We start from the raw sequence: 26,704 nt of genomic DNA on the forward strand, positions 1-26,704 counted from the left end.
GTATAGAGAAATGAAGGTTTTTACTTTTTGCCATTAGTGGGGGGAGTTTCACTTACTTCCTTTCAGTACAAGTAATGATAGGAAATCACTCCAATGCAGATAGAGAAAACACAAAAGAAAATCATTTTAATAGAGGGAGGAAGGGTTAAAATTTCGAACAATGTTGTATGTGGTCACAGGGACAGGAAGTAAGGTAACTCCCCCAGTAGTATTACAGACCAAAATTAAACCTGACAGACATTTTTTCCTATTCTATCTAAAACCAGCTGGAGTTAAGATTTAATTTCTAACTGTCAGAGCTATACCTCCTTCAGAAACCACTTGGCTATCTGATGAATGACCTGATATCTTGGACTCTCCTTTATGACTGCACATGCTTTACAGTAGTGATATGGCCATCCATCACCTGTCTTCACATAGTATCGGGTTCTCCAGTTAAAATACTTCACATCATCTTTGTCCAACTCAAGAAGATATTTGGCCAGCTCCTTTGGACTTGGAAAATCATCAGCATGAATGAAGGCATCTCCTGGGACAAACTGCTGATAGTTCTTACGGGAGGTTCCTAATACAACTGGAACAGCCCATGAACCAAAGGAATTTATCCAAAGCTTGAAAAAATATATATAAGTGTGTGTGCGCTGAAAAATCCAGAAAGTGCTCCGTGCAAAAATAAATAAATCAAATAATTATATACTGAATACCAAATAATCAAGGCTAATTGATTCTTAGTGCTAAACACACATGACCCCCAAAAGTGCAATGTGCAAAAAATATGCCCAAAATCTGAGTGTCAAGATAAAAATGAAAAAATACAAAATATAAAAAATATATATATAACCATTTATAAAAAGTCCTTATAGTCCATAAAAAATAAAGTGCTCAAAAAAGTGTGTCCATAATCAGTGAAGTTCATCCATCCTGCTCATCTCATAAGTGTATCACCATAAAGCATGCCTTAGTGCTCTCCTGTGACCCCCAAAAGCGCATGCGCTCACCTTAATGTGTGTGACACAGTAATTAAACTCTGTCAATGCACGCTTTGGAGCCACTCCTGTGCTCAATGGGATCAGCTGTGTAGATCTCCAATGTTCCCCAACAACGTCATAATAATCATATGGAAGAAAGGAAACTCCATAGCGCAATATTGCAACATAAAAAGGATTTTTATTCAAAACAAAGCTCTCCCTTAATAGGGGTACTCACATGCTGCAGGTGCGTAAGTGCACCATCCTGTACAGGTATAACAAGCCGATCGTTGGTGTGTGGCGTGCGGTGCGGTGTATGCATCCAAAACCTCTCTCTCTCTGCTGACAGCTCAGTCCTGGCCCCTCCCCTACGCGTGTTCGGCACAGGGATCACGTGCCTTCATCAGGGGGATTTGATTGGACGGACGCTCTATGCTCAATTTATAATACCGGCGGCCATTTTCCCTTAGACCGCAGACACCTCTAGTAAACGGCTACAGCCACATATAAGATCGCAATCTAAATGTTAATCAATCTTCAAGGATCAAAGACACACAACCAAACAGCCAGATGCTTCATGTGTCTACAAGCATAGACCGGGCAAATAGAATCTATATAATATAATACGTTGTAATCATATCCCAGAACGAAGCTGCCTTTAATAGAGAACACCGCAACGCACCTCATACACCAAACAGCAACAATGACAATAATAAAATAATAATAAAAACATGACAGCTAGATATACTATCACTTATAGTGAATCCTTCTTAAAGATCTAAAAATCTACATAAAACCCATTTAATAGTCAATGTGTATGCAAATACCAATCTGCAAAAAATTATTTAATATGTAATAAAAAAAAAAAAAAAAAATTTTATTATAAAAAATAAAATTAAAAAATTAAAAAAAAAAATATATATATATTAAGAAGTGTAAAATTTTACATATATGAATAAAATATTATACCACCAAAATTACTGTGGGGGAGTGACAACAGCAAAATTAGTAAGCAAATTAAAATTATGTACCAATAATAAGACAAAGCCTAGAAGACTGCAATAGGCAAAGACCATAAGAAGATGCCAAAGGGCATGCAAAATAACACTGGGGCCCCCTATATGATGTAAAACCCCCTTATAGTTAGAGAATACTAAACTAAATGCGTAACCGAATAAAAATGGAGAGATGAAGGCAAAACGCTTAATAAGAACTCTCTGGTGAATAAGAGCCATTAATAATTACTAAGGAAGCATCTTAAATCAAAATCTCTGTTCAGGCCACCAGGCACCAAAGAGCCAAGTTGGTGTATCCACCAGGATTCCCGTTTGCTAATTTCTCTAACGAAATTAGAGCCCCTCCAGTGACGTTTAGGTGCTTTAATTCCCCAGAATCTCAAACCAGCTGTACTTTGGTTATGCATTTTCTTAAAATGCACATATAGATTATGTTTATCTGAACCTTTACGAATGTTTCTCACATGCTCCTCTATACGGACCTTTAGGGCCCTGGTAGTGCGCCCTACATAAATCAAATTACATGGGCATTTTAACGCATAAACAACTCCAATCGTATCCCAGGATATAAAATCCCTAATAGTGTAAGATAGATTATTTATTGGATTCGTAAAATCCTTAACCCTTTTAATATTGTCCGGAACCCTAATACAGCTGTAGCATCTGCCACAGCCATAGAAACCTTTGAGCTCCCAAAACATTTTTGGTTTTGGGGGAGGCAGTTCCACTACGTTGTGAACTAGCTTATCACGTAAATTAGGCGCTCTTTTAAAAACAATTTTGGGTTTTTCTGGAAGTGCGTCTCTCAAATGAATATCCTGCTTGAGTACATTCCAATATTTACATGTAATCCTTCTTACTTCATTACTATGTACAGAATAATCCAGGACGACACTGATGCCTTCATTGCCATCATTACCCGTAGTCCTGATCTTATCTCTTAGCAGGTCATCCCTGTTCATGCATCCAACCTCAGCCTTTTCTCTCTCCAGAAATTCTTTTTGATACCCCTTATCCAAAAACATATTGCTTAACCTATCAGATTGTAAGTCATAGTCCTCAGCCCTCGTACAGTTTCTCAGCATCCTTGTAAATTGTCCTCTAGGGATGTTGCTTAGCCAAGGTCTAAAATGGCAACTAGTGGTCGGAATATAAGAATTATGGTCTGTGGTTTTAAAAAAGGATTTGGTAATGATGCCCTCATTGGTATTAAAAATCTCCAGATCTAGAAAATGTATACATTCTCTACTGACATTCCAAGTAAGAGAGATATTGCGATCATTTACATTCATGGAATCTAAAAGTTCCATCAATGTTTCCATATTGCCTTTCCAGATGACCAAAAGGTCATCAATAAACCTCCTGTACAATAAAATACCACCGCAATCATTACTCAAAATCCCCTCCTCTTCCCATTTGGCCATGTAAAGGTTTGCCACGCTCGGGGCGAATTTCGCACCCATAGCGACACCTTTACTCTGCAGGTAAATCTTATTATCGTACCAAAAGAAGTTGTGCCTCAAACAAAAATCTAGACATTTCAAAATGAAAATAATAAAACCCTCTTCCACGGTGTCTTCCCTCTTCAGGGCCCATTCTACTGCATTCAAGGCACCCTCATGGTCGATATTGGTGTACAATGAGGCTACGTCTCCTGTCGCCATAATCATATCCTCATGTGTCGTACACTCATCCAGAAGTTGCAAGGTGTGCTTGGTGTCCTTAAGATAGGCCATAGTCTTCTTCACTAGGGGCTGCAGATGGACGTCTATATACTCTCCCAATCTAGATGTCAAAGATTCAATATCGCTCACTATCGGTCTACCCGGAGGGTTAGTACTATCCTTATGGATTTTGGGTAAGTAGTATATCACAGGCATCCTGCTAACCATGGGGACTAAATATTTTGCTTCCTGTTTATTCAAAAAACCATTATCAGTTCCATATTTAACAATGCGTTCCAATGCGTTCTTAAAGGGTTTGGAGGGATTGCTTTCAAGTAACTGATATGTATCCGTGTCGCTCAATATTCTCTTCATTTCATCCTTATACTGCTGTGATGAAAGTATAACAACCCCCCCCCCTTTGTCCGCTGGTCTAACCACTATGTCCGTTCTTTTTTCCAATAAATCAATTCCCCTCTTGAGGTCCTTGTGTTCGTGCACCTTCTTAATTGGTAGTTGCTCCAATTCTGTAGTGACCAACTTTTTGAATAGATCTACATACTTGTTGTTGGATATATAGGGGTTGAATACGGAATTGTTCCTTAAGCTGGTGAACCTGTTATTCGTAATAGTCCTTTCTACAGGATTAAGGGCATAGTATTTCTTAATATTAAGTTTTCTGATAAATTTCTGTACCCCAACATATGTTTCAAATTTATTGAGTCCTTTTTTTGGGGCATATTTGATGCCCTTATCTAACACCAACAATTCTTCCCTCGAAAGTGTAACTCCGCTCAAATTGTAGATACCTTCCCCTAATTTTTCCGCCTTCTTTTTCTGCTGTACTCTTCGTCCAGCTCTCCCTCCTCTCTTCCTGGGTTTCTTATCTCTCGGGTGGACCCTCCCCTGGTCCCCCCTAAAAAAGACTCATCCAGAAAGTGTTCATTATCCTCCAACGGTTGAAAACTGTTATAAACAGGTACCCTGTATTGATCCTGCGGAGGTTTCTCATATCTGACTCTTTGCGGTTTAGATGAATAATAAATACCACCCCTTCGTGCATCTTCTCTCAGATTGGGGGGATAGCTCCTATATGGAGGTTGATAAGGTGGGGGACCCCTGTGCGATTGATGGTTCCCTCTATAGGGTGTACCTTGCTGGTAATCAAAATTCCTTTGTTGCCGGTATGGGGTACTACGTTGGTACCCATATTGCCTATGATAGCCATAAGCATTGTGTTGTCCCCCTCTGTATTGAGGGGGGGGGTTAGAAGTGTAACCCCTGCCATATTGATTTCCTTCATATTGTATTCTATCTCCATTCCCTTGATAACTTAGTGCCCCATGACCCCAATTCCCCTGATTGGGTTGTGCACTATTTCTGGGGTATGGGATATTATTTCCCTCATTGCCTGGTCGTCCTTGTTGATTGTAATAAGGCCTCTTAGGCGGCTGACGATAGGGTGTATGGGGTTGTACATCCTCCTGTCGATGTGGAGGATATCCCCTATTTGGTTGTTTGATATTCTGTTGTTGTAGATGTTGTTGCCCCTGTGATTGTGGTGCTCTCATATCACCATTTTGTGGCTGAGCATTAGTCACAGCATTAGATGCTAACGTTGATTGCCAACGAAAAACTTGTTTATTTTGGTAGTCCTCAAGATCTCTCAAATACTTTTTCTTTTTAACATTTTTGTTCTCAATATCTTTTTTCTGCATATTCTTATGCAGCTCCCCCATTAGTCTGGTATGTTCAGGACTATTAATGAAAGGGTTAAGCTTATCTCTGATCTCTTTGATTTGATTCTCTAAGAGCTTCAATTTACGCTGTTTTCTTTTAATGAGAAATTCCATGATTTCTCTCCCTTTCCCTGCAAAAAACGTATACCATTCCTCTATATCGTCATCTCCCAGTAAACCATCATTGATGGGAATATCCCACCGTAGCTTCCTAGGAATCATGCCATCCTTTAAATACTTCTCCATGGTGGACTGGTCCCACCATATATTGCTCTTTTTATCCATACAGTGTCCTAATTTCCTGAAAAGCTGTGTAATATCATTCTCATTACCACTAACGGTGGAGAAGAGATCTTCTAGATCTATCTCTCGGTTCTCAAAAAAGGCAAAAGGATCCATCAGGCTACTAACAAGTATATGAAAAAAGTATACAAAATGATATTAACAAGCCTTGTGAGCCACCGAAGGGTTAATGCCTTAAAACCAATCCTAAGTGCAGATCAGCTGCAAACACTAATCACGTTTCATAGTCGTGCAGTAGTTGAAAAAATATATATAAGTGTGTCTGCGCTGAAAAATACAGAAAGTGCTCCGTGCAAAAATAAATAAATCAAATAATTATATACTGAATACCAAATAATCAAGGCTAATTGATTCTTAGTGCTAAACACACATGACCCCCAAAAGTGCAATGTGCAAAAAATATGCCCAAAATCTGAGTGTCAAGATAAAAATGAAAAAATACAAAATATAAAAAATATATATATAACCATTTATAAAAAGTCCTTATAGTCCATAAAAAATAAAGTGCTCAAAAAAGTGTGTCCATAATCAGTGAAGTCCATCCATCCTGCTCATCTCATAAGTGTATCACCATAAAGCATGCCTTAGTGCTCTCCTGTGACCCCCAAAAGCGCATGCGCTCACCTTAATGTGTGTGACACAGTAATTAAACTCTGTCAATGCACGCTTTGGAGCCACTCCTGTGCTCAATGGGATCAGCTGTGTAGATCTCCAATGTTCCCCAACAACGTCATAATAATCATATGGAAAAGAAAGGAAACTCCATAGCGCAATATTGCAACATAAAAAGGATTTTTATTCAAAACAAAGCTCTCCCTTAATAGGGGTACTCACATGCTGCAGGTGCGTAAGTGCACCATCCTGTACAGGTATAATAAGCCGATCGTTGGTGTGTGGCGTGCGGTGCGGTGTATGCATCCAAAACCTCTCTCTCTCTGCTGACAGCTCCGTCCTGGCCCCTCCCCTACGCGTGTTCGGCACAGGGATCACGTGCCTTCATCAGGGGGATTTGATTGGACGGACGCTCTATGCTCAATTTATAATACCGGCGGCCATTTTCCCTTAGACTGCAGACACCTCTAGTAAACGGCTACAGCCACATATAAGATCACAATCTAAATGTTAATCAATCTTCAAGGATCAAAGACACACAACCAAACAGCCAGATGCTTCATGTGTCTACAACCATAGACCGGGCAAATAGAATCTATATAATATAATACGTTGTAATCATATCCCAGAACGAAGCTGCCTTTAATAGAGAACACCGCAACGCACCTCATACACCAAACAGCAACAATGACAATAATAAAATAATAATAAAAACATGACAGCTAGATATACTATCACTTATAGTGAATCCTTCTTAAAGATCTAAAAATCTACATAAAACCCATTTAATAGTCGATGTGTATGCAAATACCAATCTGCAAAAAATGATTTAATATGTAATAAAAAAAAAAAAAATTTTATTATAAAAAATAAAATTAAAAAATTAAAAAAAAAAAATATATATATATATTAAGAAGTGTAAAATTTTACATATATGAATAAAATATTATACCACCAAAATTACTGTGGGGGAGTGACAACAGCAAAATTAGTAAGCAAATTAAAATTATGTACCAATAATAAGACAAAGCCTAGAAGACTGCAATAGGCAAAGACCATAAGAAGATGCCAAAGGGCATGCAAAATAACACTGGGGCCCCCTATATGATGTAAAACCCCCTTATAGTTAGAGAATACTAAACTAAATGCGTAACCGAATAAAAACGGAGAGATGAAGGCAAAACGCTTAATAAGAACTCTCTGGTGAATAAGAGCCATTAATAATTACTAAGGAAGCATCTTAAATCAAAATCTCTGTTCAGGCCACCAGGCACCAAAGAGCCAAGTTGGTGTATCCACCAGGATTCCCGTTTGCTAATTTCTCTAACGAAATTAGAGCCCCTCCAGTGACGTTTAGGTGCTTCAATTCCCCAGAATCTCAAACCAGCTGTACTTTGGTTATGCATTTTCTTAAAATGCACATATAGATTATGTTTATCTGAACCTTTACGAATGTTTCTCACATGCTCCTCTATACGGACTAGGGATGAGCCGAACACCCCCCTGTTCGGTTCGCACCAGAACATGCGAACAGGAAAAAAGTTCGTTCGAACACGCGAACACCGTTAAAGTCTATGGGACACGAACATGAATAAACAAAAGTGCTAATTTTAAAGGCTTATATGCAAGTTATTGTCATAAAAAGTGTTTGGGGACCTGGGTCCTGCCCCAGGGGACATGGATCAATGCAAAAAAAAGTTTTAAAAACGGCCGTTTTTTCAGGAGCAGTGATTTTAATAATGCTTAAAGTCAAACAATAAAAGTGTAATATCCCTTTAAATTTCGTACCTGGGGGGTGTCTATAGTATGCCTGTAAAGGGGCGCATGTTTCCTGTGTTTAGAACAGTCTGACAGCAAAATGACATTTTGAAGGAAAAAACGTATTTAAAACTACCCGCGGCTATTGCATTGCCGACAATACACATAGAAGTTCATTGATAAAAACGGCATGGGAATTCCCCAAAGGGGAACCCCAAACCAAAATTAAAAAAAAAAAATGACGTGGGAGTCCTCCTAAATTCCATACCAGGCCCTTCAGGTCTGGTATGGATATTAAGGGGAACCCCGGCCAAAATTTAAAAAAATGACGTGGGGTTCCCCCTAAATTCCATACCAGACCCTTCAGGTCTGGTATGGATTTTAAGGGGAACCCCGCGCCAAAAAAAAAAAAAAAAAACGGCGTGGGGTCCCCCCAAAAATCCATACCAGACCCTTATCCGAGCACGCAACCTGGCAGGCCGCAGGAAAAGAGGGGGGGACGAGAGTGCGGCCCCCCCTCCCTCCTGAACCGTACCAGGCCGCATGCCCTCAACATTGGGAGGGTGCTTTGGGGTAGCCCCCCAAAACACCTTGTCCCCATGTTGATGAGGACAAGGGCCTCATCCCCACAACCCTGGCCGGTGGTTGTGGGGGTCTGCGGGCGGGGGGCTTATCGGAATCTGGAAGCCCCCTTTAACAAGGTGACCCCCAGATCCCGGCCCCCCCCTGTGTGAAATGGTAAGGGGGTACTTACCCCTACCATTTCACGAAAAAAGTGTCAAAAATGTTAAAAATGACAAGAGACAGTTTTTGACAATTCCTTTATTTAAATGCTTCTTCTTTCTTCTATCTTCCTTCATCTTCTGGTTCTTCTGGTTCTTCTGGCTCTTCTGGTTCTTCCTCCGGCGTTCTCGTCCAGCATCTCCTCCGCGGCGTCTTCTATCTTCTTCTCCTCGGGCCGCTCCGCACCCATGGCATGGGGGGGAGGCTCCCGCTCTTCTCTTCTTCTTTTCTTCTCTTCTTCTCTTCTTCATTTTCTTCTCCGGGCCGCTCCGCAATCCTTGCTGGCATGGAGGGAGGCTCCCGCTGTGTGACGGCGCTCCTCGTCTGACAGTTCTTAAATAACGGGGGGGCGGGGCCACCCGGTGACCCCGCCCCACTCTGACGCACGGTGACTTGACGGGACTTCCCTGTGACGTCACGGGGAATGCCACAGGGAAGTCCCGTCATGTCCCGTGCGTCAGAGGGGGGCGGGGTCACCGGGTGGCCCCGCCCCCCGTTATTTAAGAACTGTCAGACGAGGAGCGCCGTCACACAGCGGGAGCCTCCCTCCATGCCAGCATGGATTGCGGAGCGGCCCGGAGAAGAAAATGAAGAAGAGAAGAAAAGAAGAAGAGAAGAGCGGGAGCCTCCCCCCCATGCCATGGGTGCGGAGCGGCCCGAGGAGAAGAAGATAGAAGACGCCGCGGAGGAGATGCTGGACGAGAACGCCGGAGGAAGAACCAGAAGAGCCAGAAGAACCAGAAGATGAAGGAAGATAGAAGAAAGAAGAAGCATTTAAATAAAGGAATTGTCAAAAACTGTCTCTTGTCATTTTTAACATTTTTGACACTTTTTTCTTGAAATGGTAGGGGTATAAGTATCCCCTTACCATTTCACACAGGGGGGGGGCCGGGATCTGGGGGTCACCTTGTTAAAGGGGGCTTCCAGATTCCGATAAGCCCCCCGCCCGCAGACCCCCACAACCACCGGCCAGGGTTGTGGGGATGAGGCCCTTGTCCTCATCAACATGGGGACAAGGTGTTTTGGGGGGCTACCCCAAAGCACCCTCCCAATGTTGAGGGCATGTGGCCTGGTACGGTTCAGGAGGGAGGGGGGGGCTGCACTCTCGCCCCCCCTCTTTTCCTGCGGCCTGCCAGGTTGCGTGCTCGGATAAGGGTCTGGTATGAATTTTTGGGGGGTCCCCACGCCGTTTTTTTTTTTTTTTTGGCGCGGGGTTCCCCTTAAAATCCATACCAGACCTGAAGGGTCTGGTATGGAATTTAGGGGGAACCCCACGTCATTTTTTTTTTTAAATTTTGGCCGGGGTTCCCCTTAATATCCATATCAGACCTGAAGGGCCTGGTATGGAATTTAGGGGGACTCCCACGTCATTTTTTTTTTTTTAATTTTGGTTCCGGGTTCCCCTTTGGGGAATTCCCATGCCGTTTTTATCAATGAACTTCTATGTTCATTGTCGGCAATGCAATAGCCGCGGGTAGTTTTAAATGAGTTTTTTCCTTCGAAATGTCATTTTGCTGTCAGATTGTTCTAAACACGGGAAACATGCGCCCCTTTACAGGCATACTATAGACACCCCCCAGGTACGAAATTTAAAGGGATATTACACTTTTATTGATTGACTTTAAGCATTATTAAAATCACTGCTCCTGAAAAAACGGCCGTTTTTAAAACTTTTTTTTGCATTGATCCATGTCCTCTGGGGCAGGACCCAGGTCCCCAAACACTTTTTATGACAATAACTTGCATATTAGCCTTTAAAATTAGCACTTTTGATTTCTCCCATAGACTTTTAAAGGGTGTTCTGCGGCATTCGAATTTGCAGCGAACACCCCAAATTGTTCGCTGTTCGGCGAACTTGCGAACAGCCAATGTTCGAGTCGAACATGAGTTCGACTCGAACTCGAAGCTCATCCCTAATACGGACCTTTAGGGCCCTGGTAGTGCGCCCTACATAAATCAAATTACATGGGCATTTTAACGCATAAACAACTCCAATCGTATAACAGGATATAAAATCCCTAATAGTGTAAGATAGATTATTTATTGGATTCGTAAAATCCTTAACCCTTTTAATATTGTCCGGAACCCTAATACAGCTGTAGCATCTGCCACAGCCATAGAAACCTTTGAGCTCCCAAAACATTTTTGGTTTTGGGGGAGGCGGTTCCACTACGTTGTGAACTAGCTTATCACGTAAATTAGGCGCTCTTTTAAAAACAATTTTGAGTTTTTCTGGAAGTGCGTCTCTCAAATGAATATCCTGCTTGAGTACATTCCAATATTTACATATAATCCTTCTTACTTCATTACTCTGTACAGAATAATCCAGGACGACACTGATGCCTTCATTGCCATCATTACCCGTAGTCCTGATCTTATCTCTTAGCAGGTCATCCCTGTTCATGCATCCAACCTCAGCCTTGTCTCTCTCCAGAAATTCTTTTTGATACCCCTTATCCAAAAACATATTGCTTAACCTATCAGATTGTAAGTCATAGTCCTCAGCCCTCGTACAGTTTCTCCGCATCCTTGTAAATTGTCCTCTAGGGATGTTGCTTAGCCAAGGTCTAAAATGACAACTAGTGGTCGGAATATAAGAATTACGGTCTGTGGTTTTAAAAAAGGATTTGGTAATGATGCCCTCATTGGTATTAAAAATCTCCAGATCTAGAAAATGTATACATTCTCTACTGACATTCCAAGTAAGAGAGATATTGCGATCATTTACATTCATGGAATCTAAAAGTTCCATCAATGTTTCCATATTGCCTTTCCAGATGACCAAAAGGTCATCAATAAACCTCCTGTACAATAAAATACCACTGCAATCATTACTCAAAATCCCCTCCTCTTCCCATTTGGCCATGTAAAGGTTTGCCACGCTCGGGGCGAATTTCGCGCCCATAGCGACACCTTTACTCTGCAGGTAAATCTTATTACCGTACCAAAAGAAGTTGTGCCTCAAACAAAAATCTAGACATTTCAAAATGAAAATAATAAAACCCTCTTCCACGGTGTCTTCCCTCTTCAGGGCCCATTCTACTGCATTCAAGGCACCCTCATGGTCGATATTGGTGTACAATGAGGCTACGTCTCCTGTCGCCATAATCATATCCTCATGTGTCGTACACTCATCCAGAAGTTGCAAGGTGTGCTTGGTGTCCTTAAGATAGGCCATAGTCTTCTTCACTAGGGGCTGCAGATGGACGTCTATATACTCTCCCAATCTAGATGTCAAAGATTCAATACCGCTCACTATCGGTCTACCCGGAGGGTTAGTACTATCCTTATGGATTTTGGGTAAGTAGTATATCACAGGCATCCTGCTAACCATGGGGACTAAATATTTTGCTTCCTGTTTATTCAAAAAACCATTATCAGTTCCATATTTAACAATGCGTTCCAATGCGTTCTTAAAGGGTTTGGAGGGATTGCTTTCAAGTAACTGATATGTATCCGTGTCGCTCAATATTCTCTCCATTTCATCCTTATACTGCTGTAATGAAAGTATAACAACCCCCCCCCCCTTTGTCCGCTGGTCTAACCACTATGTCCGTTCTTTTTTCCAATAAATCAATTCCCCTCTTGAGGTCCTTGTGTTCGTGCACCTTCTTAACCACTTGAGCCCCGGACCATTATGCTGCCTAAGGACCAGAGGTCTTTTTCCAATTTGGCACTGCGTCGCTTTAACTGCTAATTGCGCGGTCATGCAATGCTGTACCCAAACGAAATTTGCGTCCTTTTCTTCCCACAAATAGAGCTTTATTTTGATGGTATTTGATCACCTCTGCAGTTTTTATTTTTTGCGCTATAAATGGAAAAAGACAGAAAATTTTGAAAAAAAATGATATTTTCTACTTTTTGTTATAAAAAAAATCCAATAAACTAAATTTTAGTCATACATTTAGGCCAAAATGTATTCGGCCACATGTCTTTGGTAAAAAAAATGTCAATAAGCATATATTTATTGGTTTGCGCAAAAGTTATAGCGTCTACAAACTAGGGTACATTTTCTGTAATTTACACAGCTTTTAGTTTATGACTGCCTATGTCATTTCTTGAGGTGCTAAAATGGCAGGGCAGTACAAAACCCCCCCAAATGACCCCATTTTGGAAAGTAGACACCCCAAGGAAATTGCTGAGAGGCATGTTGAACCCATTGAATATTTATTTTTTTTGTCCCAAGTGATTGAATAATAACAAAAAAAAAAAAAAAAAATATTTACAAAAAGTTGTCACTAAATGATATATTGCTCACACAGGCCATGGGCCTATGTGGAATTGCACCCCAAAATACATTTAGCTGCTTCTCCTGAGTATGGGGATACCACATGTGTGGGACTTTTTGGGAGCTTAGCCGCGTACGGGGCCCCGAAAACCAAGCACCGCCTTCAGGATTTCTAAGGGTGTAAATTTTTGATTTCACTCTTCACTGCCTATCACAGTTTCGGAGGCCATGGAATGCCCAGGTGGCACAAAACCCCCCCAAATGACCCCATTTTGGAAAGTAGACACCCCAAGCTATTTGCTGAGAGGCATATTGAGTCCATGGAATATTTTATATTTTGACACAAGTTGCGGGAAAGTGACACTTTTTTTTTTTTTTTTTTTTGCACAAAGTTGTCACTAAATGATATATTGCTCACACAGGCCATGGGCATATGTGGAATTGCACCCCAAAATACATTTAGCTGCTTCTCCTGAGTATGGGGATACCACATGTGTGGGACTTTTTGGGAGCCTAGCCGCGTACGGGGCCCCGAAAACCAAGCACCGCCTTCAGGATTTCTAAGGGTGAAAATTTTTGATTTCACTCTTCACTGCCTATCACAGTTTCGGAGGCCATGGAATGCCCAGGTGGCACAAAACCCCCCAAATGACCCCATTTTGGAAAGTAGATACCCCAAGCTATTTGCTGAGAGGCATGGTGAGTATTTTGCAGCTCTCATTTGTTTTTGAAAATGAAGAAAGACAAGAAAAAACTTTTTTTTTTTTCTTTTTTCAATTTTCAAAACTTTGTGACAAAAAGTGAGGTCTGCAAAATACTCACTATACCTCTCAGCAAATAGCTTGGGGTGTCTACTTTCCAAAATGGGGTCATTTGGGGGGGTTTTGTGCCACCTGGGCTTTCCATGGCCTCCGAAACTGTGATAGGCAGTGAAGAGTGAAATCAAAAATTCATGCCCTTAGAAAGCCTGAAGGCGGTGCTTGGTTTTCAGGGTCCCGTACGCGGCTAGGCTCCCAAAAAGTCTCACACATGTGGTATCCCCGTACTCAGGAGAAGCAGCAGAATGTATTTTGGGGTGTAATTTCACATATTCCCATGGCATGTTTGAGCAATATATCATTTAGTGACAACTTTGTGCAAAAAAAAAAAAAAATTTGTCTCTTTCCCGCAACTTGTGTCGCAATATAAAATATTCCATGGACTCGACATGCCTCTCAGCAAATAGCTTGGGGTGTCTACTTTCCAAAATGGGGTCATTTGGGGGGGTTTTGAACTGTCCTGGCATTTTATGCACAACATTTAGAAGCTTATGTCACACATCACTCACTCTTCTAACCACTTGAAGACAAAGCCCTTTCTGACACTTTTTGTTTACATGAAAAAGATATTTTTTTTTCCAAAAAAATTACTTTGAACCCCCAAACATTATATATTTTTTTTAAGCAAATGCCCTACAGATTTAAATGGTGGGTGTTTCATTTTTTTTTTTCACACAGTATTTGCGCAGCGATTTTTCAAACGCATTTTTTGGGGAAAAAACACACTTTTTTAAATTTTAATGCACTAAAACACACTATATTGCCCAAATGTTTGATGAAATAAAAAAGATGATCTTAGGCCGAGTACATGGATACCAAACATGACATGCTTTAAAATTGCGCACAAACGTGCAGTGGCAACAAAATAAATACATTTTTAAAAGCCTTTAAAAGCCTTTACAGGTTACCACTTTAGATTTACAGAGGAGGTCTACTACAAAAATTACTGCCCTCGATCTGACCTTCGCGGCGATACCTCACATGCATGGTGCAATTGCTGTTTATGTTTGACGACAGACCGCCGCTTGCGTTCGCCTTAGCGCGAGAGCAGGGGGCGACAGGGGTGCTTTTTTTTTTTTTTTTTTTCTTTATTATTTTTTTGCTTTTTTATCTTATTTTTAAACTGTTCCTTTCATTTTTTTTTTTTTTAAATCATTTTTATTGTTATCTCGGGGAATGTAAATATCCCCTATGATAGCAATAGGTAGTGACAGGTACTCTTTTTTGAAAAAATTGGGGTCTATTAGACCCTAGATCTCTCCTCTGCCCTCAAAGCATCTGATGACACCAAGATCGGTGTGATAAAATGCTTCCCCAATTTCCCAATGGCGCTATTTACATCTGGCGAAATCTAAGTCATAAAATGCTCGTAGCTTCCGGTTTCTTAGGCCATAGAGATGTTTGGAGCCACTCTGGTCTCTGATCAGCTCTATGGTCAGCTGGCTGAATCACCGGCTGCATTCTCAGGTTCCCTGTTGAGACAGGAGAGCCAGAGAAAAACACGGAAGACGGTGGGGGGGGGGCATTCCCTCCCACGGCTTGTAAAAGCAGTTTAGAGGCTAATTAGCCGCTAGGATTGCTTTTACATGAAAGCCGACTGCTGGCTGAAAAGAATGATACCAAGATGATACCTAAACCTGCAGGCATCATTCTGGTATAACCATTCAAAGTCGTGAATGGCGTACCTGAAGACAAAAAAATGGTTAACAATAAAGCACAGTAAACTGTAAAGTATAAATAATTACATACCTGAAAAACAAACATGATAAAACATAATAACAATAAAACATTGCAGAATAGAATACAGTAAAAAAGAGCAAAACAAGAGAGAGAGAATAGAGAGAGAGAGAACAATAAAACGACAACTATTTTTTTTTATTTTATATATTTTTTTTTTTTTTTTACACTTTTTTTGTAACTAACTTTTATAACGGTAACCGGTTCCAGGTTCGGGTCTCTCAAAATGCGATGGCATCTTGGGAGACCCTGTGAAAGTGTGCCTAGTCTGTGCAATGCTGTACCCTACGCTAATACTCAACTAGTGAATGGTAGCGTTCAAAACATTCACCAATGCAAAGACCAGGATTGTCAGGACAGGAGGGACAATAATAGCGGGTGTCACGCCTATATCCGCGCTTGCTGCAGACACAACATCTTTTTTGGGGGGCGTTGGGTAGGGGTACTCGGGAGGACATAAAGAAAATGCCTCTCATGCAACCGACTGCATTTGGTTGGGGATGTGAATGGGGGAAGTACGGGCGCTGCAGAAGTGGTGGGTTCCCAATTAGGATTGGCGAATGCAGCAGGAAGGGCATTATGGGCCTGTGTTTGTCTTCTTGGTGGCAGCGCGACACTACTTGTGCTTGCCACCTCACCAGCTTGAACTGCACTTATGGGACTCGCCACGTCACCAAGTGTTACTGCAGTCCTGGTTTGACTACGACCGGGGTGTACTAGGCCGCTGGTGCTTGCCAGTTCACCAAAACGCTACCAAAAAAACTGTTAGCGATCGCAGGGATCAGGCCTGACTCTGCGAATGCTGCAGTTTAGTTTAGTGTTTTGTAAGTGACGGTGATCGATCGATACTGCACTTGGGTGGGCTGGGCCGGGCGGAGGGGCAAAATGCAGGTGCTAGCAGGTATCTGGGCTGATCCCGCTAACACTGCGTTTTTGGGAACCCTAAACTGCTGGGGACGCTAGTATAGATCTGATCGGATCAGATATTGATCCGTTCAGATACTATACCACTAAGGGAGGCGTATGCTGCATGTGTGGGTGTTAGCGGTACTGGCGCTAATCTGACGCTGCCTGGGGCTGGTGCTTGCCAGTTCACCAAAATACTACCAAAAAAACTGTTAGCGATTGCAGGGATCAGGCCTGACTCTGCGAACGCTGCAGTTATGCGTTTAGTGTTTTGTAAGTGACAGTGATCGATCGATACTGCACTTGGGTGGGCTGAGCTGGGCCGGGCGGAAGGGCAAAACGCAGATGCTAGCAGGTATCTGGGCTGATCCCGCTAACACTGTGTTTTTGGGAACCTTAAACTGCTGGGGACGCTAGTATAGATCTGATTAGATCAGATATTGATCCGATCAGATACTATACCACTAAGGGAGGCGTATGCTGCGTGCGTGGGTGTTAGCGGTACTGGCGCTAATCTGACGCTGCCTGGGGCGACGCATATCACCGCCGGGCGATCAGGGGGCTAAACCTTTATTCGGTAATAAACGGCGGGTGCCCTCACACTAAAAAAAATAAACAAACTAACCAGCGTCACCCGTAACAGTTATACGGTGATCAGTGGTGAAAGGGTTAACTAGGGGGCCATCAAGGGGTTAAAACATTTATTAGATAGTATATGGGGGTCCCTGTCGCTATAAAACGCTGACGGTGAACCTAAATATTTACCTCACTAACTAGCATCACCAGCGACACTAATACAGCGATCAGAAAAATGATCGCTTAGCGACACTGGTGACAGGGGGTGATCAAGGGGTTAAAACTTTATTAGGGGGGGTTAGGGGGGTATCCTAGACCTAAAGGGGGGTAATATTCACTGTCCCAACACTGTAACTGTCACAAACTGACACCAATGCAGTAATCAGAAAAAAAAACAAAAAAAAACAAAAAACTGCTGGTGTCAGTTTGTGACAGGGAGGGGGGGGGTGATTGGGGGGGGATCGGGGGGGCGATCGGGGGGGGGGATCGGGGTGTTTTGTGTGCCTGGCATGTTCTACTGTGTGTGTAGTGTTAGTGCACTCACAGTGATGTCTTCTCTCCTCGGCGCTGCAACGGAATACCGAGCCGAGGAGAGATGACATCATTTCCTTTGCTGCTGTTTAGCATACAGCAGCAAAGGAAGTTATCTGATTGGCCGGCGGCTATCGCGAGGGGGGGGCCACGAACGGATGGCCTCCCCCTCACCTCCGATCGCCGGGGGACCAAAGACGACCGCCTCGGGCACCGGGGGGGGGTCCGATCGGACCCCCCTCCCGCGGAAGGCAAATCACGTGTATATTCGTGATTTTGCCTGTCCGTGCCACCTTGCCGACGTAAATCGGCGTGAGGCGGTCGTCAAGTGGTTAATTGGTAGTTGCTCCAATTCTGTAGTGACCAACTTTTTGAATAGATCTACATACTTGTTGTTGGATATATAGGGGTTGAATACGGAATTGTTCCTTAAGCTGGTGAACCTGTTATTCGTAATAGTCCTTTCTACAGGATTAAGGGCATAGTATTTCTTAAGTTTTCTGATAAATTTCTGTACCCCAACATATGTTTCAAATTTATTGAGTCCTTTTTTTGGGGCATATTTGATGCCCTTATCTAACACCAACAATTCTTCCCTCGAAAGTGTAACTCCGCTCAAATTGTAGATACCTTCCCCTAATTTTCCCGCCTTCTTTTTCTGCTGTACTCTTCGTCCAGCTCTCCCTCCTCTCTTCCTGGGTTTCTTATCTCTCGGGTGGACCCTCCCCTGGTCCCCCCTAAAAAAGACTCATCCAGAAAGTGTTCATTATCCTCCAACGGTTGAAAACTGTTATAAACAGGTACCCTGTATTGATCCTGCGGAGGTTTCTCATATCTGACTCTTTGCGGTTTAGGTGAATAATAAATACCACCCCTTCGTGCATCTTCTCTCAGATTGGGGGGATAGCTCCTATATGGAGGTTGATAAGGTGGGGGACCCCTGTGCGATTGATGGTTCCCTCTATAGGGTGTACCTTGCTGGTAATCAAAATTCCTTTGTTGCCGGTATGGGGTACTACGTTGGTACCCATATTGCCTATGATAGCCATAAGCATTGTGTTGTCCCCCTCTGTATTGAGGGGGGGGGTTAGAAGTGTAACCCCTGCCATATTGATTTCCTTCATATTGTATTCTATCTCCATTCCCTTGATAACTTAGTGCCCCATGACCCCAATTCCCCTGATTGGGTTGTGCACTATTTCTGGGGTATGGGATATTATTTCCCTCATTGCCTGGTCGTCCTTGTTGATTGTAATAAGGCCTCTTAGGCGGCTGACGATAGGGTGTATGGGGTTGTACATCCTCCTGTCGATGTGGAGGATATCCCCTATTTGGTTGTTTGATATTCTGTTGTTGTAGATGTTGTTGCCCCTGTGATTGTGGTGCTCTCATATCACCATTTTGTGGCTGAGCATTAGTCACAGCATTAGATGCTAACGTTGATTGCCAACGAAAAACTTGTTTATTTTGGTAGTCCTCAAGATCTCTCAAATACTTTTTCTTTTTAACATTTTTGTTCTCAATATCTTTTTTCTGCATATTCTTATGCAGCTCCCCCATTAGTCTGGTATGTTCAGGACTATTAATGAAAGGGTTAAGCTTATCTCTGATCTCTTTGATTTGATTCTCTAAGAGCTTCAATTTACGCTGTTTTCTTTTAATGAGAAATTCCATGATTTCTCTCCCTTTCCCTGCAAAAAACGTATACCATTCCTCTATATCGTCATCTCCCAGTAAACCATCATTGATGGGAATATCCCACCGTAGCTTCCTAGGAATCATGCCATCCTTTAAATACTTCTCCATGGTGGACTGGTCCCACCATATATTGCTCTTTTTATCCATACAGTGTCCTAATTTCCTGAAAAGCTGTGTAATATCATTCTCATTACCACTAACGGTGGAGAAGAGATCTTCTAGATCTATCTCTCGGTTCTCAAAAAAGGCAAAAGGATCCATCAGGCTACTAACAAGCATATGAAAAAAGTATACAAAATGATATTAACAAGCCTTGTGAGCCACCGAAGGGTTAATGCCTTAAAACCAATCCTAAGTGCAGATCAGCTGCAAACACTAATCACGTTTCATAGTCGTGCAGTAGTTGAAAAAATATATATAAGTGTGTCTGCGCTGAAAAATCCAGAAAGTGCTCCGTGCAAAAATAAATAAATCAAATAATTATATACTGAATACCAAATAATCAAGGCTAATTGATTCTTAGTGCTAAACACACATGACCCCCAAAAGTACAATGTACAAAAAATATGCCCAAAATCTGAGTGTCAAGATAAAAATGAAAAAATACAAAATATAAAAAATATATATATAACCATTTATAAAAAGTCCTTATAGTCCATAAAAAATAAAGTGCTCAAAAAAGTGTGTCCATAATCAGTGAAGTCCATCCATCCTGCTCATCTCATAAGTGTATCACCATAAAGCATGCCTTAGTGCTCTCCTGTGACCCCCAAAAGCGCATGCGCTCACCTTAATATGTGTGACACAGTAATTAAACTCTGTCAATGCACGCTTTGGAGCCACTCCTGTGCTCAATGGGATCAGCTGTGTAGATCTCCAATGTTCCCCAACAACGTCATAATAATCATATGGAAAAGAAAGGAAACTCCATAGCGCAATATTGCAACATAAAAAGGATTTTTATTCAAAACAAAGCTCTCCCTTAATAGGGGTACTCACATGCTGCAGGTGCGTAAGTGCACCATCCTGTACAGGTATAACAAGCCGATCGTTGGTGTGTGGCGTGCGGTGCGGTGTATGCATCCAAAACCTCTCTCTGTCTGCTGACAGCTCCATCCTGGCCCCTCCCCTACGCGTGTTCAGCACAGGGATCACGTGCCTTCATCAGGGGGATTTGATTGGACGGACGCTCTATGCTCAATTTATAATACCGGCGGCCATTTTCCCTTAGACCGCAGACACCTCTAGTAAACGGCTACAGCCACATATAAGATCGCAATCTAAATGTTAATCAATCTTCAAGGATCAAAGACACACAACCAAACAGCCAGATGCTTCATGTGTCTACAACCATAGACCGGGCAAATAGAATCTATATAATATAATACGTTGTAATCATATCCCAATGTTTTGGGAGCTCAAAGGTTTCTATGGCTGTGGCAGATGCTACAGCTGTATTAGGGTTCCGGACAATATTAAAAGGGTTAAGGATTTTACGAATCCAATAAATAATCTATCTTACACTATTAGGGATTTTATATCCTGTGATACGATTGGAGTTGTTTATGCGTTAAAATGCCCATGTAATTTGATTTATGTAGGGCGCACTACCAGGGCCCTAAAGGTTCAGATAAACATAATCTATATGTGCATTTTAAGAAAATGCATAACCAAAGTACAGCTGGTTTGAGATTCTGGGGAATTGAAGCACCTAAACGTCACTGGAGGGGCTCTAATTTCGTTAGAGAAATTAGCAAACGGGAATCCTGGTGGATACACCAACTTGGCTCTTTGGTGCCTCGTGGCCTGAACAGAGATTTTGATTTAAGATGCTTCCTTAGTAATTATTAATGGCTCTTATTCACCAGAGAGTTCTTATTAAGCGTTTTGCCTTCATCTCTCCGTTTTTATTCGGTTACGCATTTAGTTTAGTATTCTCTAACTATAAGGGGGTTTTACATCATATAGGGGGCCCCAGTGTTATTTTGCATGCCCTTTGGCATCTTCTTATGGTCTTTGCCTATTGCAGTCTTCTAGGCTTTGTCTTATTATTGGTACATAATTTTAATTTGCTTACTAATTTTGCTGTTGTCACTCCCCCACAGTAATTTTGGTGGTATAATATTTTATTCATATATGTAAAATTTTACACTTCTTAATATATATTTTTTTTTTTTTTTAATTTTTTAATTTTATTTTTTATAATAAATTTTTTTTTTTTTTTTTATTACATATTAAATAATTTTTTGCAGATTGGTATTTGCATACACATCGACTATTAAATGGGTTTTATGTAGATTTTTAGATCTTTAAAAAGGATTCACTATAAGTGATAGTATATCTAGCTGTCATGTTTTTATTATTATTTTATTATTGTCATTGTTGCTGTTTGGTGTATGAGGTGCGTTGCGGTGTTCTCTATTAAAGGCAGCTTCGTTCTGGGATATGATTACAACGTATTATATTATATAGATTCTATTTGCCCGGTCTATGCTTGTAGACACATGAAGCATCTGGCTGTTTGGTTGTGTGTCTTTGATCCTTGAAGATTGATTAACATTTAGATTGCGATCTTATATGTGGCTGTAGCCGTTTACTAGAGGTGTCTGCGGTCTAAGGGAAAATGGCCGCCGGTATTATAAATTGAGCATAGAGCGTCCGTCCAATCAAATCCCCCTGATGAAGGCACGTGATCCCTGTGCCGAACACGCGTAGGGGAGGGGCCAGGACGGAGCTGTCAGCAGAGAGAGAGAGGTTTTGGATGCATACACCGCACCGCACGCCACACACCAACGATCGGCTTGTTATACCTGTACAGGATGGTGCACTTACGCACCTGCAGCATGTGAGTACCCCTATTAAGGGAGAGCTTTGTTTTGAATAAAAATCCTTTTTATGTTGCAATATTGCGCTATGGAGTTTCCTTTCTTTTCCATATGATTATTATGACGTTGTTGGGGAACATTGGAGATCTACACAGCTGATCCCATTGAGCACAGGAGTGGCTCCAAAGCGTGCATTGACAGAGTTTAATTACTGTGTCACACACATTAAGGTGAGCGAATGCGCTTTTGGGGTCACAGGAGAGCACTAAGGCATGCTTTATGGTGATACACTTATGAGATGAGCAGGATGGATGGACTTCACTGATTATGGACACACTTTTTTGAGCACTTTATTTTTTATGGACTATAAGGACTTTTTATAAATGGTTATATATATATTTTTTATATTTTGTATTTTTTCATTTTTATCTTGACACTCAGATTTTGGGCATATTTTTTGCACATTGCACTTTTGGGGGTCATGTGTGTTTAGCACTAAGAATCAATTAGCCTTGATTATTTGGTATTCAGTATATAATTATTTGATTTATTTATTTTTGCACGGAGCACTTTCTGGATTTTTCAGCGCAGACACACTTATATATATTTTTTCAACTACTGCACGACTATGAAACGTGATTAGTGTTTGCAGCTGATCTGCACTTAGGATTGGTTTTAAGGCATTAACCCTTCGGTGGCTCACAAGGCTTGTTAATATCAATTTATCCAAAGCTTCTCAGTGATATAGTCTTTATATATGGAATTCTCAAAAGCCAAATAAAATTTGTACTGAGATATTATTGGGTGCAAATCTTTATTGCTCAGTGGCATGTGCTTTGCTCCATAAACATCTATTGAAATATGTTTCTTCAGCTCTTCATAATAAGCAATGCGAGAAACACCAGGATACCACTTGCTGATCACCCCCAAGATACCAGCTTGGACTTCTTGGGAATGGATATATTTTGAGGCTCTTTCATTGTTTCTGTTTGGCCATATGGGATAAAACTATCTGAATCCTGACAGAATGTCATAGTCGTAATGAACAAGTTGTCCAACATCTCCAAGTTTGTAATGGTCATTGGAGGTTCCAAGTTAAACCACACCCAACGCTGAAAATAAGGTCTTGTCTGTCGAGGTAATGCATATTTATTATTCATTATATCCGCATGATGTATAACAATGGCATCAGCAATACCATATAGACTCCTATCTGTTGAAAGCTTGCATCTAGGAAAACCAAATTCTGTACACTTGTCTCATGCAAACTTTACCCCCCCATGGCCAATTCCAAACCAGAATAATAGTGTCTTTTGATGTTTTGTTCTGAATCTCATTGTCTTGCTTACATATTATTTTTGGACATACTGAATTATAATGAGGAAAGTCTAACTGGTACCAGAAGAAGAATGAAAAGAGAAAAAAAGATCACTAGAAGAAACATGATTGTGTGTTGTTTGACTGATCATCTTTCATATCTGGAGAAATTAAAAAAACAACACATTACATTTCAAACTTTTATCATTAATATTAAACAATGAAAACTGCAGATCTACTATATCAAAGTGAATGTAAACTCAAATTGAATGACATTTAGCTTGCTAAATAATTATGTATCATAAAAATTGCCCCTTTTATAAAAAATATATATGTTCTTGCCCTTTTAAAGCATTTGTTGCATCTCAATGCCCTTTCTCTGGAATGCTATTACACATGTTCTATATTATTAACCAGCCTCATGAGCTCTAAAACATGACCTCAGAATCCATATTGGCTTGTAATTTTGATTCACAAAATCTTCAAATTTTCTGTTTTTCCATGGGCATTGCTGGCAGATCACCCTTCTTTCATTTTAGACTGCAAACACTTTTGGGCATGATTATTCTTCTTTTTATTATTATTAATAACTTAGTGGAAAATCTTACTGGAAGGTATTTGTTTAACCACTTCAGCCCCGGAAGGATTTACCCCCTTAATGACCAGGCCATTTTTTGTGATACGGAACTGCATTACTTTAACTGACAATTGCACAGTCGTGCGACGTTGTACTCAAATAAAATTGATGTCCTTTTTTCCCACAAATAGAGCTTTCTTTTGGTGGTATTTGATCACCTTTGCAGTTTTATTTGTTTGCGCTATAAACAAAAAAAGACCGACAATTTTGAAAAAAAAAATATATATATTTTTTACTTTCTGCTATAATACATATTCAATTAAAAAAAAAAAAAGAAAAAAGGAATTTATTCATCAGTTTAGGCCAATATGTATTCTACTACATATTTTTGCTAATAAAAAAAAAAAAAACAATTGCAATAAGCGTATATTGATTGTTTGCGCAAAAGTTATAGCGTCTACAAAATAGGGGATAGATTTATAGACTTTTAGGCCTCATGTACACTGCTGCTGGTAAACGGACATTCAGAGTCAGTTGGATGCTTTTTTCAGCTGCCCCTGAACTCATCCAATGGTATCTTATGTGTACATGTACACAGGTTTGTTTAATGTCATTTTTAGGCAGTTGAGTTTAGAGGCCTTTTTTGGAAAGCAAAAAAATAAGTTCAGACGCTGAGTTTAGAGTTATTTCAAGTGCCAAATGCTAAACTCGCGTTTAGCCGCATTTTGTTTACAGGCGTTTTTCATTTTTGGCTATTTTGAAAAAAAAAAACGCTTCTAAATGCAAAGCAGCATGTAAACGCGGCAAAACAGATGTTTTAGATGTGGGTTACTATCTGTCAAATTAAATCATTCAGGAGAGGTTGTAAAAACGTCCCGTGTACATTAAGCCTTATGTCCTGTACACACGGTCGGATTTTCCGACGGAAAATGTGTAATAGGACCTTGTTGTCGGAAATTCCGACCGTGTGTAGGCTTCATCACACATTTTCCATCGGATTTTCCGACACACAAAGTTTGAGAGCAGGCTATAACATTTTCTGACAACAAAATCCGTTGTCGGAATTTCCGATCGTGTGTACACAAATCCGACGCACAAAGTGCCACGCATTCTCAGAATAAATAAAAAGATGAAAGCTATTGGCTACTGCCCCGTTTATAGTCCCGATGTACGTGTTTTACGTCACCGCGTTCAGAATGATTGGATTTTCCGACAACTTTGTGTGACCGTGTGTATGCAAGACAAGTTTGAGTCAACATCCGTTGGAAAAAATCCTAGGATTTTGTTGTCGGAATGTCCGATCAATGTCCAACCGTGTGTACGGGGCACTAGTGTTTTTTATTGTTTTTACTAGTAATGGCGCCAATCTGTAATTTTAAGCAGGACTGCGACATTCCAGCAGACACAGCTTATCTAAAGTGACACTTTTTGGGGACAAGTGACACCAATACAGAGATCGATGCAAAAAAAATGCACTGATCACTGTATAAATGACACTGGCAGGGAAGGGGTTAACACTAGGGGCGATCAAAGGGATAACCGTGTTCCCTCAGTGTGTGTTCTAACTGTGTGGGGGATGGGCTCACTGGTACAACACAGAGATCGCTGTTCCTGATTACTAGGAACAGATGATCTCAGTGCTGTCCCCTGTCAGAATGGGGATCTGTCTGTGAAGCGCTCACGGGTGGCCGGACTTCGAGTCCGCGAGACACGCATGCGCGTTCCCCCCTGGTGTGCAGCGGGCGCATGTGCCCACACTATCTATTGCATGAAACAACGTACAGGTACATTGTTTTGCGCAATAGAGCCGCCCAGCCGCAGTATATATATGCGGTGGGCAGACTTTAACTGGTTAACTGGAAATGTAAGAAAGCCCCGTAGGCATCTGTAGACCGAATTATGTAGGATATTCTATATATATTTATATATGTTTACACAGTATACAGTTTTGTAATGTGTACATAGGTGTGTGCTAGGCCTAACACATAACTGGCAGACAAGTTGCATTTTACATACCAAAGGATTCAAAGGACGTTATCTACAGGGGATTGTAAAATGTAGATTTGCTTGGTCAGACTTGAAAGGAATAGTATAGGTCCATGGGGGGGGTTTGAATGCAATTTGATAAGAATGCAATTTGGCCAGTATCTAATGACATGAAAAGGGGTCTTAACTGGTTCCCGACCGGCTCATGTATATATACTTCAGCACACTGGCACCGCTGGGCGAAACCCCATACGGGTACATCTTCCCCATTAAGAACTGCCAGAGGGGGCACGTGCGGGAGTCCCAATGTGCATGGCCGGCGGGTGAGATCACCGCTGGCCACGCGCGATCGCATGCAGGAGAGCCAGCACTGCCATTACTAGTAAAAAAAAATTTAAAAAATGCCATAAAAATGCCATAAATCTTTCCCATAGTTTGTAGACGCTATAACTTTTACACAAACTAATCAATATACGTTTATTGCGATTTTTTTTTTTTTTTAACAAAAATATGTAGAAGAATATATATTGGCCTAAACTAATGAAGAAATTTGTTTTTTAAAAACATTTTTTTGAGGTAATATTATAGCAAAAACTGAAAAATATTGTTTTTTTTTCAAAACTGTTGCTCTTTTTTGTTCATAACGCAAAAAATAAAAACCG

General features: G+C 41.1%; 1 pseudogene; it reads right to left on the reverse strand.

Annotated features, from left to right (window-relative positions):
* Positions 1-299: 299 nt before the first annotated feature.
* On the reverse strand, positions 300-23,606 carry LOC141108920 (3-galactosyl-N-acetylglucosaminide 4-alpha-L-fucosyltransferase FUT3-like; annotated as a pseudogene).
* Positions 23,607-26,704: the final 3,098 nt, after the last annotated feature.

This window comes from Aquarana catesbeiana, linkage group LG09, assembly GCF_042186555.1.
Source record: "Aquarana catesbeiana isolate 2022-GZ linkage group LG09, ASM4218655v1, whole genome shotgun sequence".
Taxonomy (NCBI): domain Eukaryota; kingdom Metazoa; phylum Chordata; class Amphibia; order Anura; family Ranidae; genus Aquarana; species Aquarana catesbeiana.